This window comes from Carassius gibelio, chromosome B9 (assembly GCF_023724105.1).
Source record: "Carassius gibelio isolate Cgi1373 ecotype wild population from Czech Republic chromosome B9, carGib1.2-hapl.c, whole genome shotgun sequence".
NCBI classification, from domain to species: domain Eukaryota; kingdom Metazoa; phylum Chordata; class Actinopteri; order Cypriniformes; family Cyprinidae; genus Carassius; species Carassius gibelio.
This window is the reverse complement of record NC_068404.1, coordinates 32,333,228-32,345,555: the sequence shown is the minus strand read 5'-3', so window position 1 is coordinate 32,345,555 and position 12,328 is coordinate 32,333,228. Positions and strand designations below refer to the sequence as shown.

Sequence of the window (12,328 nt, the reverse complement as noted above, 5' to 3'; positions counted from 1 at the left end):
AGGAAGATAACTTAAAAAAGCAGTCTTTTGCGGTAGAAGTGATGGTTCTTCGATACTTGTAACAAGAAGTAGAATTTACAATTTTGGCTATATGAAGTTTGCACAGAACTAAATAATGATCTGAGATATCATCACTTGGCTGAATAATTTCAACACTATCAACATCAATTCCATGTGACAGTATTAAATCTAGAGTATGATTTCGACAATGAGTAGGTCCTGAAACATGTTGTCTAACACCAATAGAGTTCAGAATGTCTATAAATGCTGATCCCAATGCATCTTTTTCATTATCGACATGGATATTAAAATCACCAACTATTAAAACTTTATCTGCAGCCAGAACTAATTCGGATGTAAAATCAGCAAACTCTTTAATAAAGTCTGTATGGTGGCCTGGTGGCCTGTGTACAGTAGCCAGTACAAACATAACAGGGGATTTATCATTAACATTTGTTTCTCTGGATAATGTTATATGTAGCACCATTACTTCAAACCAGTTATACTTGAAGCCTGCCCTCTGAGAAATCCTGAAAACGTTGTTATAAATTGAAGCAACACCTCCACCTTTGCCTTTTAGACGTGGCTCGTGTTTATAACAGTAATCTTGGGGGGTGGACTCATTTCAAATAATGTAATCATCAGGTTTTAGCCAGGTTTCTGTCAAACAGAGCACATCTATATTATGATCAGTTATCATATTATTTACAAAAAGTGTTTTCGTAGAAAGGGATCTGATATTCAATAAGCCAAGCTTTATCATTTGTTTATCCATATTGCATTTGTTTTTTTATTTGTTGAACCTCAATTAAATTATTAACCTTAACTTGGTTTGGACGTTTTTTGTATTTTCTAGTTCGGGGAACAGACACAGTCTCTACAGTGTGATATCTAGGTGAAAGAGTCTCTATGTGCTGAGAATTAGCTGACCTCTTAAAGAGTTCATGATCATTTCTGTTCAACTTTATTTGTCAGTTGATAAATCCATCCACAATTCATAAAACACAATACATGCAACTTCCTGTCATTGAAATCATTTAAAAATCAAAGCGACAGGTTAGAAAAAAAAAGCGTCTGGCCCAAATATTCAGTTATCACTAATGAACTGTTTGACAAACACTTCTTGCTTCGAAGTACATATCCGAATTTAAAAAAATAAATAAATCACAAACAGTCCCCAGAGTCTCAATCTGAATCAACGGAGCCGCGAACATGCTCCGAAGTGCCGATCTGAATCAACCGAGTCGCGAACATGCTCCGGAAGTGCCGATCTGAATCAACCGAGTCGCGAACAGGCTCCGAAGTGGCGATCTGAATCAAGCGAGTCGCGAGTCGCGAACAGGCTCCGAAGTGCCGATCTGAATCAACCGAGTCGCGAACAGGCTCCGAAGTGCCGATCTGAATCAACCGAGTCGCGAACAGGCTCCGAAGTGCCGATCTGAATCAACCGAGTCGCGAACAGGCTCCGAAGTGCCGATCTGAATCAACGGAGTCGCGACCATGCTCCGAAGTGCCGATCTGAATCAACCGAGTCGCGAACAGGCTCCGAAGTGCCGATCTGAAAACTTCGATCAAAGAATGTAAAAAATAACTCTATTTCTCTAATAACTCTACAACTCTATGAAAGACTCAGACCACGTATCTAAAAATAAATCGCTTTAGTAAAAGAGAAATAATAAGAGGAGTGAAGTTTCCTACCGTTCTGCTGTGTTTGGTCCTCACCGAAGCTCCGCGGCTCGTCTCCGCCCCTCACACGCGCGTTTACAGCACTAAATTAATAATCTTTGCTAATTATTATACATCTACTTCATTGTCAGCTTCAGGTACTTCATGTATTATTGTTCAATGAACTGTTTGATACAAAAAAAGTTGTATTTAGTAATAATTCAAAATTATGAAACTAAAATATATAAAAAATAATGGTTTATATTTTAATATCCTTTAAAATATAATTTATTTCTGTGATGTGCAGCTGTATTTTCAGCATCATTCCTCCAGTCTTCAGTGTCACATGATCTTCAGAAATCAGTCTAATATGATGATTTATTATAAGAATTATTAATATTTGTGATGCCAAATATTATTTTGGAATCTGTGATACTTTTTTCCGGATTCTTCGATGTATACTTTTTTTTTTAAAGAACAGCGTTTATTCAAAATATAAATCTCTTCTAACAATACTAATCTTTGATTTCACTTCTTATCAATTTAATACATCCTAAAAGAGTTATAAACTTTTGAACTCTATTGTTTATTGTTAGAAAAGTCTTCTATTTTAAATAAATGCTCTTCTTTTTGACATTTCATTCATCAAAGAATCCTGAAAGAAGTATCACAGTTTCAGCAGCACAACTCTGATAATAAATCATCATATTATTCTGATTTGTGAGGATCATGTGACACTGAAGACTGGAGGAATGATGCTGAAAATCACAGAAATAAAATAGATTTTAATGTATATTAAAATAAAAAAGTTGTTTTACTTCATAATAATATTTCACTTTTTTCCTGTATTTCTGATCAAATAAATGCAGTTTTGATGAGTAAACTCCTGTAAAAACAACAACAACAACAACAACACATAAAAAATCATTCTGATCCCAAACTCTGACCGGTGTGTGTGTGTGTTTGTGTATAGCACTTATCCACTAATCCCCACAAGAATAAAGATGTTAAATATTCATCTGAGAAAACTATGTTGCATCATAATGAAAGGAAGTGTGACGTACACTTTCTGTAAACTGAGCCAAACATTTTCACTGATTTAGGGTAGAGTAAGATTATTTACAGTATTGCGCAAGTTAGTTCATACTTGGAAATAATTTTATATGCAATATTACCTTTTCTTTTCATTATCATCTTTAAGAGTTCATGATCATTTCTGTTCAACTTTATTTCTCAGTTGATAAATCCATCCACAATTCATAAAACAAAACACATGCAACTTCCTGTCATTGAAATCATTTAAAAATCAAAGCGACAGGTTAGAAAAAAAAGCCTCAGGCCCAAATATTCAGTTATCACTAATAAACTGTTTGACAAACACTTCTTGCTTCGAAGTACATATCTGAATTTAAAAAAATAAATAAATCACAAACATTCCCCAGAGTCTCAATATGAATCAACGGAGCCGCGAAAATGCTCCAAAGTGCCGATCTGAATCAACGGAGTCGCGAACATGCTCCGAAGTGGCGATCTGAATCAACCGAGTCGCGAACAGGCTCCGAAGTGCCAATCTGAATCAAGCGAGTCGCGAACAGGCTCCGAAGTGCCGATCTGAATCAACGGAGTCGCGAACATGCTCCGAAGTGCCGATCTGAATCAACCGAGTCGCGAGTCGCGAACAGGCTCCGAAGTGCCGATCTGAATCAACAGATTGTTTGTGTATAGCACTTACACACTAATCCCCACAAGAATAAAGATGTTAAATACTCATCTGAGAAAACTATGTTGCATCATAATGAAAGGATGTGTGACGTACACTTTCTGTAAACTGAGCCAAACATTTTCACTGATTTAGGGTAGAGTAAGAATATTTACAGTATTGTGCAAGTTAGTTCATACTTGAATATAATTTTATATGCAATATTACCTTTTCTTTTCATTATCATCTTATCAATCAATCAATCAACTTTATTTATATAGTGCTTTAAACCAAATACATTGCGTCAAAGCACTGAGCAACATTCATTTGGAAAACAGTGTCTCAATAATGCAAAATGATAGTTAAAGGCAGTTCACCATTGAATTCAGTTATGTCATCTCTGTTCAGTTTAAATAGTGTCTGTGCATTTATTTGCAATCAAGTCAATGATATCGCTGTAGATAAAGTGACCCCAACTAAGCAAGCCAGAGGCGACAGCGGCAAGGAACCAAAACCCGATCGGTGACAGAATGGAGAAAAAAACCTTGGGAGAAACCAGGCTCAGTTGGGGGGCCAGTTCTCCTCTGACCAGACGAAACCAGGCTGCAGCAAAGTCAGATTGTGAAGAAGAATCATCTGTTTCCTGTGGTCTTGTCCTGGTGGTCCTCTGAGACAAGGTATTTACAGGGGATCTGTATATGGGGCTCTAGTTGTCCTGGTCTCCGCTGTCTTTCAGGGCAGTAGAGGTCCTTTCTAGGTGCTGATCCACCATCATGTCTGGATTCGTACTGGATCCGGGTGGCTGCAGTGACACTCTGGTCTGGATACAGACTGGATCTGGTGGCCACGGTGACCTCGGAACAAGAGAGAAACAGACAAATATTAGCGTAGATGCCATTCTTCTAATGATGTAGAAGGTACACGTTATGTGAAGTGTTTCCGGTTCCGGTTTACCTTATTAATGCAGCCTAAAAAACCTTTAACGGATTTGGATATTAAAAGCATATTAGTATGTTATGTGTATGCCAGGTTAAAGAGATGGGTCTTCAATCTAGATTTAAACTGCAAGAGTGTGTCTGCCTCCCGAACAATGTTAGGTAGGTTATTCCAGAGTTTAGGCGCCAAATAGGAAAAGGACCTGCCACCCGCAGTTGATTTTGATATTCTAGGTATTATCAAATTGCCTGAGTTTTGAGAACGTAGCGGACGTAGAGGAGTATAATGTAAAAAGGAGGTCATTCAAATACTGAGGTGCTAAACCGTTCAGGGCTTTATAAGTAATAAGCAATATTTAAAAATCTATAGGATGTTTGATAGGGAGCCAGTGCAGCGATGACAGGACCGGGCTAATATGGTCATACTTCCTGGTTCCTGTAAGAACTCTTGCTGCTGCATTGTGGACTAGCTGTAGTTTGTTTACTAAGCGTGCAGAACAACCACCCAATAAAGCATTACAACAATCTAACCTTGAAGTCATAAATGCATGGATTAACATTTCTGCATTTGACATTGAGAGGATAGGCCATAATTTAGATATATTTTTGAGATGGAAAAATGCAGTTTTACAAACGCTAGAAACGTGGCTTTCTAAGGAAAGATTGCGATCAAATAGCACACCTAGGTTCCTAACTGATGACAAAGAATTGACAGAGCAACCATCAAGTCTTAGACCGTGTTCTAGGTTATTGCAAGCAGAGTTTTTAGGTCGTATAATTAACACTTCTGTTTTTTCTGAATTTAGCAGTAAGAAATTACTCGTCATCCAATTTTTTATATCGACTATGAATTCCATTAGTTTTTCAAATTGGTGTGTTTCACTGGGCCGCGAAGAATTATAGAGCTGAGTATCATCAGCATAACAGTGAAAGCTAACACCATGTTTCCTGATGATATCTCCCAAGGGTAACATATAAAGTGTGAAGAGTAGCGGCCCTAGTACTGAGCCTTGAGGTACTCCATACTGCACTTGTGATCGATATGATACATCTTCATTCACTGCTACGAACTGATGGCGGTCATATAAGTACGATTTAAACCATGCTAGTGCACTTCCACTGATGCCAACAAAGTGTTCAAGTCTATGCAAAAGAATGCTGTGGTCAATTGTGTCAAACGCAGCACTAAGATCCAATAAAACTAATAGAGAGATACACCCACGATCAGATGATAAGAGCAGATCATTTGTAACTCTAAGGAGAGCAGTCTCAGTACTATGATACGGCTAAATCCTGACTGGAAATCCTCACATATACCATTTTTCTCTAAGAAGGAACATAATTGTGAGGATACCACCTTTTCTAGTATCTTGGGCAGAAAAGGGAGATTCGAGATTGGTCTATAATTAACTAGTTCTTTGGGGTCAAGTTGTGGTTTTTTTATGAGAGGCTTAATAACAGCCAGTTTGAAAGTTTTGGGGACATATCCTAATGACAATTAGGAATTAATAATAGTCAAAAGAGGACCATTAACTTCTGGAAGCACCTCTTTTAGGAGCTTAGATGGTATAGGGTCTAACATACATGTTGTAGGTTTAGATGATTTAACAAGTTTATACAATTCTTCCTCTCCTATAGTAGAGAATGAGTGGAACTGTTCCTCAGGGGGTCTATAGTGCACTGTCTGATGTGATACTGTAGCTGACGGCTGAATGGTTGCAATTTTATCTCTAATAGTATCGATTTTAGAAGTAAAGTAGTTCATAAAGTCATTACTGCTGTGGTGTTGGGAAATGTCAACACTTGTTGAGGCTTTATTTTTAATTAATTTAGCCACTGTATTGAATAAATACCTGGGGTTATGTTTGTTTTCTTCTAAAAGAGAAGAAAAGTAATCAGATCTAGCAGTTTTTAATGCTTTTCTGTAGGATATGTTACTTTCCCGCCAAGCAATACGAAATACCTCTAGTTTTGTTTTCCTCCAGCTGCGCTCCATTTTTCGGGCTGCTCTACCATGGTGTCAAACTGTTTTCCTTAACCTTCCTTAAGCGTAAAGGAGCAACTGTATTTAAAGTGCTAGAAAAGAGAGAGTCCATAGTTTCTGTTACATCATCAAGTTGTTCTGAGGTTTTGGATATGCTAAGGAATTTGGATACATCAGGAAGATAACTTAAAAAAGCAGTCTTTTGCGGTAGAAGTGATGGTTCTTCGATACTTGTAACAAGAAGTAGAATTTACAATTTTGGCTATATGAAGTTTGCACAGAACTAAATAATGATCTGAGATATCATCACTTGGCTGAATAATTTCAACACTATCAACATCAATTCCATGTGACAGTATTAAATCTAGAGTATGATTTCGACAATGAGTAGGTCCTGAAACATGTTGTCTAACACCAATAGAGTTCAGAATGTCTATAAATGCTGATCCCAATGCATCTTTTTCATTATCGACATGGATATTAAAATCACCAACTATTAAAACTTTATCTGCAGCCAGAACTAATTCGGATGTAAAATCAGCAAACTCTTTAATAAAGTCTGTATGGTGGCCTGGTGGCCTGTGTACAGTAGCCAGTACAAACATAACAGGGGATTTATCATTAACATTTGTTTCTCTGGATAATGTTATATGTAGCACCATTACTTCAAACCAGTTATACTTGAAGCCTGCCCTCTGAGAAATCCTGAAAACGTTGTTATAAATTGAAGCAACACCTCCACCTTTGCCTTTTAGACGTGGCTCGTGTTTATAACAGTAATCTTGGGGGGTGGACTCATTTCAAATAATGTAATCATCAGGTTTTAGCCAGGTTTCTGTCAAACAGAGCACATCTATATTATGATCAGTTATCATATTATTTACAAAAAGTGTTTTCGTAGAAAGGGATCTGATATTCAATAAGCCAAGCTTTATCATTTGTTTATCCATATTGCATTTGTTTTTTTATTTGTTGAACCTCAATTAAATTATTAACCTTAACTTGGTTTGGACGTTTTTTGTATTTTCTAGTTCGGGGAACAGACACAGTCTCTACAGTGTGATATCTAGGTGAAAGAGTCTCTATGTGCTGAGAATTAGCTGACCTCTTAAAGAGTTCATGATCATTTCTGTTCAACTTTATTTGTCAGTTGATAAATCCATCCACAATTCATAAAACACAATACATGCAACTTCCTGTCATTGAAATCATTTAAAAATCAAAGCGACAGGTTAGAAAAAAAAAGCGTCTGGCCCAAATATTCAGTTATCACTAATGAACTGTTTGACAAACACTTCTTGCTTCGAAGTACATATCCGAATTTAAAAAAATAAATAAATCACAAACAGTCCCCAGAGTCTCAATCTGAATCAACGGAGCCGCGAACATGCTCCGAAGTGCCGATCTGAATCAACCGAGTCGCGAACATGCTCCGGAAGTGCCGATCTGAATCAACCGAGTCGCGAACAGGCTCCGAAGTGGCGATCTGAATCAAGCGAGTCGCGAGTCGCGAACAGGCTCCGAAGTGCCGATCTGAATCAACCGAGTCGCGAACAGGCTCCGAAGTGCCGATCTGAATCAACCGAGTCGCGAACAGGCTACGAAGTGCCGATCTGAATCAACCGAGTCGCGAACAGGCTCCGAAGTGCCGATCTGAATCAACGGAGTCGCGACCATGCTCCGAAGTGCCGATCTGAATCAACCGAGTCGCGAACAGGCTCCGAAGTGCCGATCTGAAAACTTCGATCAAAGAATGTAAAAAATAACTCTATTTCTCTAATAACTCTACAACTCTATGAAAGACTCAGACCACGTATCTAAAAATAAATCGCTTTAGTAAAAGAGAAATAATAAGAGGAGTGAAGTTTCCTACCGTTCTGCTGTGTTTGGTCCTCACCGAAGCTCCGCGGCTCGTCTCCGCCCCTCACACGCGCGTTTACAGCACTAAATTAATAATCTTTGCTAATTATTATACATCTACTTCATTGTCAGCTTCAGGTACTTCATGTATTATTGTTCAATGAACTGTTTGATACAAAAAAAGTTGTATTTAGTAATAATTCAAAATTATGAAAATAAAATATATAAAAAATAATGGTTTATATTTTAATATCCTTTAAAATATAATTTATTTCTGTGATGTGCAGCTGTATTTTCAGCATCATTCCTCCAGTCTTCAGTGTCACATGATCTTCAGAAATCAGTCTAATATGATGATTTATTATAAGAATTATTAATATTTGTGATGCCAAATATTATTTTGGAATCTGTGATACTTTTTTCCGGATTCTTCGATGTATACTTTTTTTTTTAAAGAACAGCGTTTATTCAAAATATAAATCTCTTCTAACAATACTAATCTTTGATTTCACTTCTTATCAATTTAATACATCCTAAAAGAGTTATAAACTTTTGAACTCTATTGTTTATTGTTAGAAAAGTCTTCTATTTTAAATAAATGCTCTTCTTTTTGACATTTCATTCATCAAAGAATCCTGAAAGAAGTATCACAGTTTCAGCAGCACAACTCTGATAATAAATCATCATATTATTCTGATTTGTGAGGATCATGTGACACTGAAGACTGGAGGAATGATGCTGAAAATCACAGAAATAAAATAGATTTTAATGTATATTAAAATAAAAAAGTTGTTTTACTTCATAATAATATTTCACTTTTTTCCTGTATTTCTGATCAAATAAATGCAGTTTTGATGAGTAAACTCCTGTAAAAACAACAACAACAACAACAACACATAAAAAATCATTCTGATCCCAAACTCTGACCGGTGTGTGTGTGTGTTTGTGTATAGCACTTATCCACTAATCCCCACAAGAATAAAGATGTTAAATATTCATCTGAGAAAACTATGTTGCATCATAATGAAAGGAAGTGTGACGTACACTTTCTGTAAACTGAGCCAAACATTTTCACTGATTTAGGGTAGAGTAAGATTATTTACAGTATTGCGCAAGTTAGTTCATACTTGGAAATAATTTTATATGCAATATTACCTTTTCTTTTCATTATCATCTTTAAGAGTTCATGATCATTTCTGTTCAACTTTATTTCTCAGTTGATAAATCCATCCACAATTCATAAAACAAAACACATGCAACTTCCTGTCATTGAAATCATTTAAAAATCAAAGCGACAGGTTAGAAAAAAAAGCCTCAGGCCCAAATATTCAGTTATCACTAATAAACTGTTTGACAAACACTTCTTGCTTCGAAGTACATATCTGAATTTAAAAAAATAAATAAATCACAAACATTCCCCAGAGTCTCAATATGAATCAACGGAGCCGCGAAAATGCTCCAAAGTGCCGATCTGAATCAACGGAGTCGCGAACATGCTCCGAAGTGGCGATCTGAATCAACCGAGTCGCGAACAGGCTCCGAAGTGCCGATCTGAATCAAGCGAGTCGCGAACAGGCTCCGAAGTGCCGATCTGAATCAACGGAGTCGCGAACATGCTCCGAAGTGCCGATCTGAATCAACCGAGTCGCGAGTCGCGAACAGGCTCCGAAGTGCCGATCTGAATCAACAGATTGTTTGTGTATAGCACTTACACACTAATCCCCACAAGAATAAAGATGTTAAATACTCATCTGAGAAAACTATGTTGCATCATAATGAAAGGATGTGTGACGTACACTTTCTGTAAACTGAGCCAAACATTTTCACTGATTTAGGGTAGAGTAAGAATATTTACAGTATTGTGCAAGTTAGTTCATACTTGAATATAATTTTATATGCAATATTACCTTTTCTTTTCATTATCATCTTATCAATCAATCAATCAACTTTATTTATATAGTGCTTTAAACCAAATACATTGCGTCAAAGCACTGAGCAACATTCATTTGGAAAACAGTGTCTCAATAATGCAAAATGATAGTTAAAGGCAGTTCACCATTGAATTCAGTTATGTCATCTCTGTTCAGTTTAAATAGTGTCTGTGCATTTATTTGCAATCAAGTCAATGATATCGCTGTAGATAAAGTGACCCCAACTAAGCAAGCCAGAGGCGACAGCGGCAAGGAACCAAAACCCGATCGGTGACAGAATGGAGAAAAAAACCTTGGGAGAAACCAGGCTCAGTTGGGGGGCCAGTTCTCCTCTGACCAGACGAAACCAGGCTGCAGCAAAGTCAGACTGTGAAGAAGAATCATCTGTTTCCTGTGGTCTTGTCCTGGTGGTCCTCTGAGACAAGGTATTTACAGGGGATCTGTATATGGGGCTCTAGTTGTCCTGGTCTCCGCTGTCTTTCAGGGCAGTAGAGGTCCTTTCTAGGTGCTGATCCACCATCATGTCTGGATTCGTACTGGATCCGGGTGGCTGCAGTGACACTCTGGTCTGGATACAGACTGGATCTGGTGGCCACGGTGACCTCGGAACAAGAGAGAAACAGACAAATATTAGCGTAGATGCCATTCTTCTAATGATGTAGAAGGTACACGTTATGTGAAGTGTTTCCGGTTCCGGTTTACCTTATTAATGCAGCCTAAAAAACCTTTAACGGATTTGGATATTAAAAGCATATTAGTATGTTATGTGTATGCCAGGTTAAAGAGATGGGTCTTCAATCTAGATTTAAACTGCAAGAGTGTGTCTGCCTCCCGAACAATGTTAGGTAGGTTATTCCAGAGTTTAGGCGCCAAATAGGAAAAGGACCTGCCACCCGCAGTTGATTTTGATATTCTAGGTATTATCAAATTGCCTGAGTTTTGAGAACGTAGCGGACGTAGAGGAGTATAATGTAAAAAGGAGGTCATTCAAATACTGAGGTGCTAAACCGTTCAGGGCTTTATAAGTAATAAGCAATATTTAAAAATCTATAGGATGTTTGATAGGGAGCCAGTGCAGCGATGACAGGACCGGGCTAATATGGTCATACTTCCTGGTTCCTGTAAGAACTCTTGCTGCTGCATTGTGGACTAGCTGTAGTTTGTTTACTAAGCGTGCAGAACAACCACCCAATAAAGCATTACAACAATCTAACCTTGAAGTCATAAATGCATGGATTAACATTTCTGCATTTGACATTGAGAGGATAGGCCGTAATTTAGATATATTTTTGAGATGGAAAAATGCAGTTTTACAAACGCTAGAAACGTGGCTTTCTAAGGAAAGATTGCGATCAAATAGCACACCTAGGTTCCTAACTGATGACAAAGAATTGACAGAGCAACCATCAAGTCTTAGACCGTGTTCTAGGTTATTGCAAGCAGAGTTTTTAGGTCGTATAATTAACACTTCTGTTTTTTCTGAATTTAGCAGTAAGAAATTACTCGTCATCCAATTTTTTATATCGACTATGAATTCCATTAGTTTTTCAAATTGGTGTGTTTCACTGGGCCGCGAAGAATTATAGAGCTGAGTATCATCAGCATAACAGTGAAAGCTAACACCATGTTTCCTGATGATATCTCCCAAGGGTAACATATAAAGTGTGAAGAGTAGCGGCCCTAGTACTGAGCCTTGAGGTACTCCATACTGCACTTGTGATCGATATGATACATCTTCATTCACTGCTACGAACTGATGGCGGTCATATAAGTACGATTTAAACCATGCTAGTGCACTTCCACTGATGCCAACAAAGTGTTCAAGTCTATGCAAAAGAATGCTGTGGTCAATTGTGTCAAACGCAGCACTAAGATCCAATAAAACTAATAGAGAGATACACCCACGATCAGATGATAAGAGCAGATCATTTGTAACTCTAAGGAGAGCTCTCAGTACTATGATACGGCTAAATCCTGACTGGAAATCCTCACATATACCATTTTTCTCTAAGAAGGAACATAATTGTGAGGATACCACCTTTTCTAGTATCTTGGGCAGAAAAGGGAGATTCGAGATTGGTCTATAATTAACTAGTTCTTTGGGGTCAAGTTGTGGTTTTTTTATGAGAGGCTTAATAACAGCCAGTTTGAAAGTTTTGGGGACATATCCTAATGACAATGAGGAATTAATAATAGTCAAAAGAGGACCATTAACTTCTGGAAGCACCTCTTTTAGGAGCTTAGATGGTATAGG

At 37.6% G+C, this 12,328-nt stretch overlaps 1 protein-coding gene across 29 annotated transcripts in view; it reads right to left on the bottom strand.

Moving 5' to 3' along the window:
• LOC127964937 (uncharacterized) overlaps positions 1–12,328 on the bottom strand; it is a 420,295-nt gene that overhangs the window by 347,636 nt on the left and 60,331 nt on the right. The window lies entirely within an intron of this gene.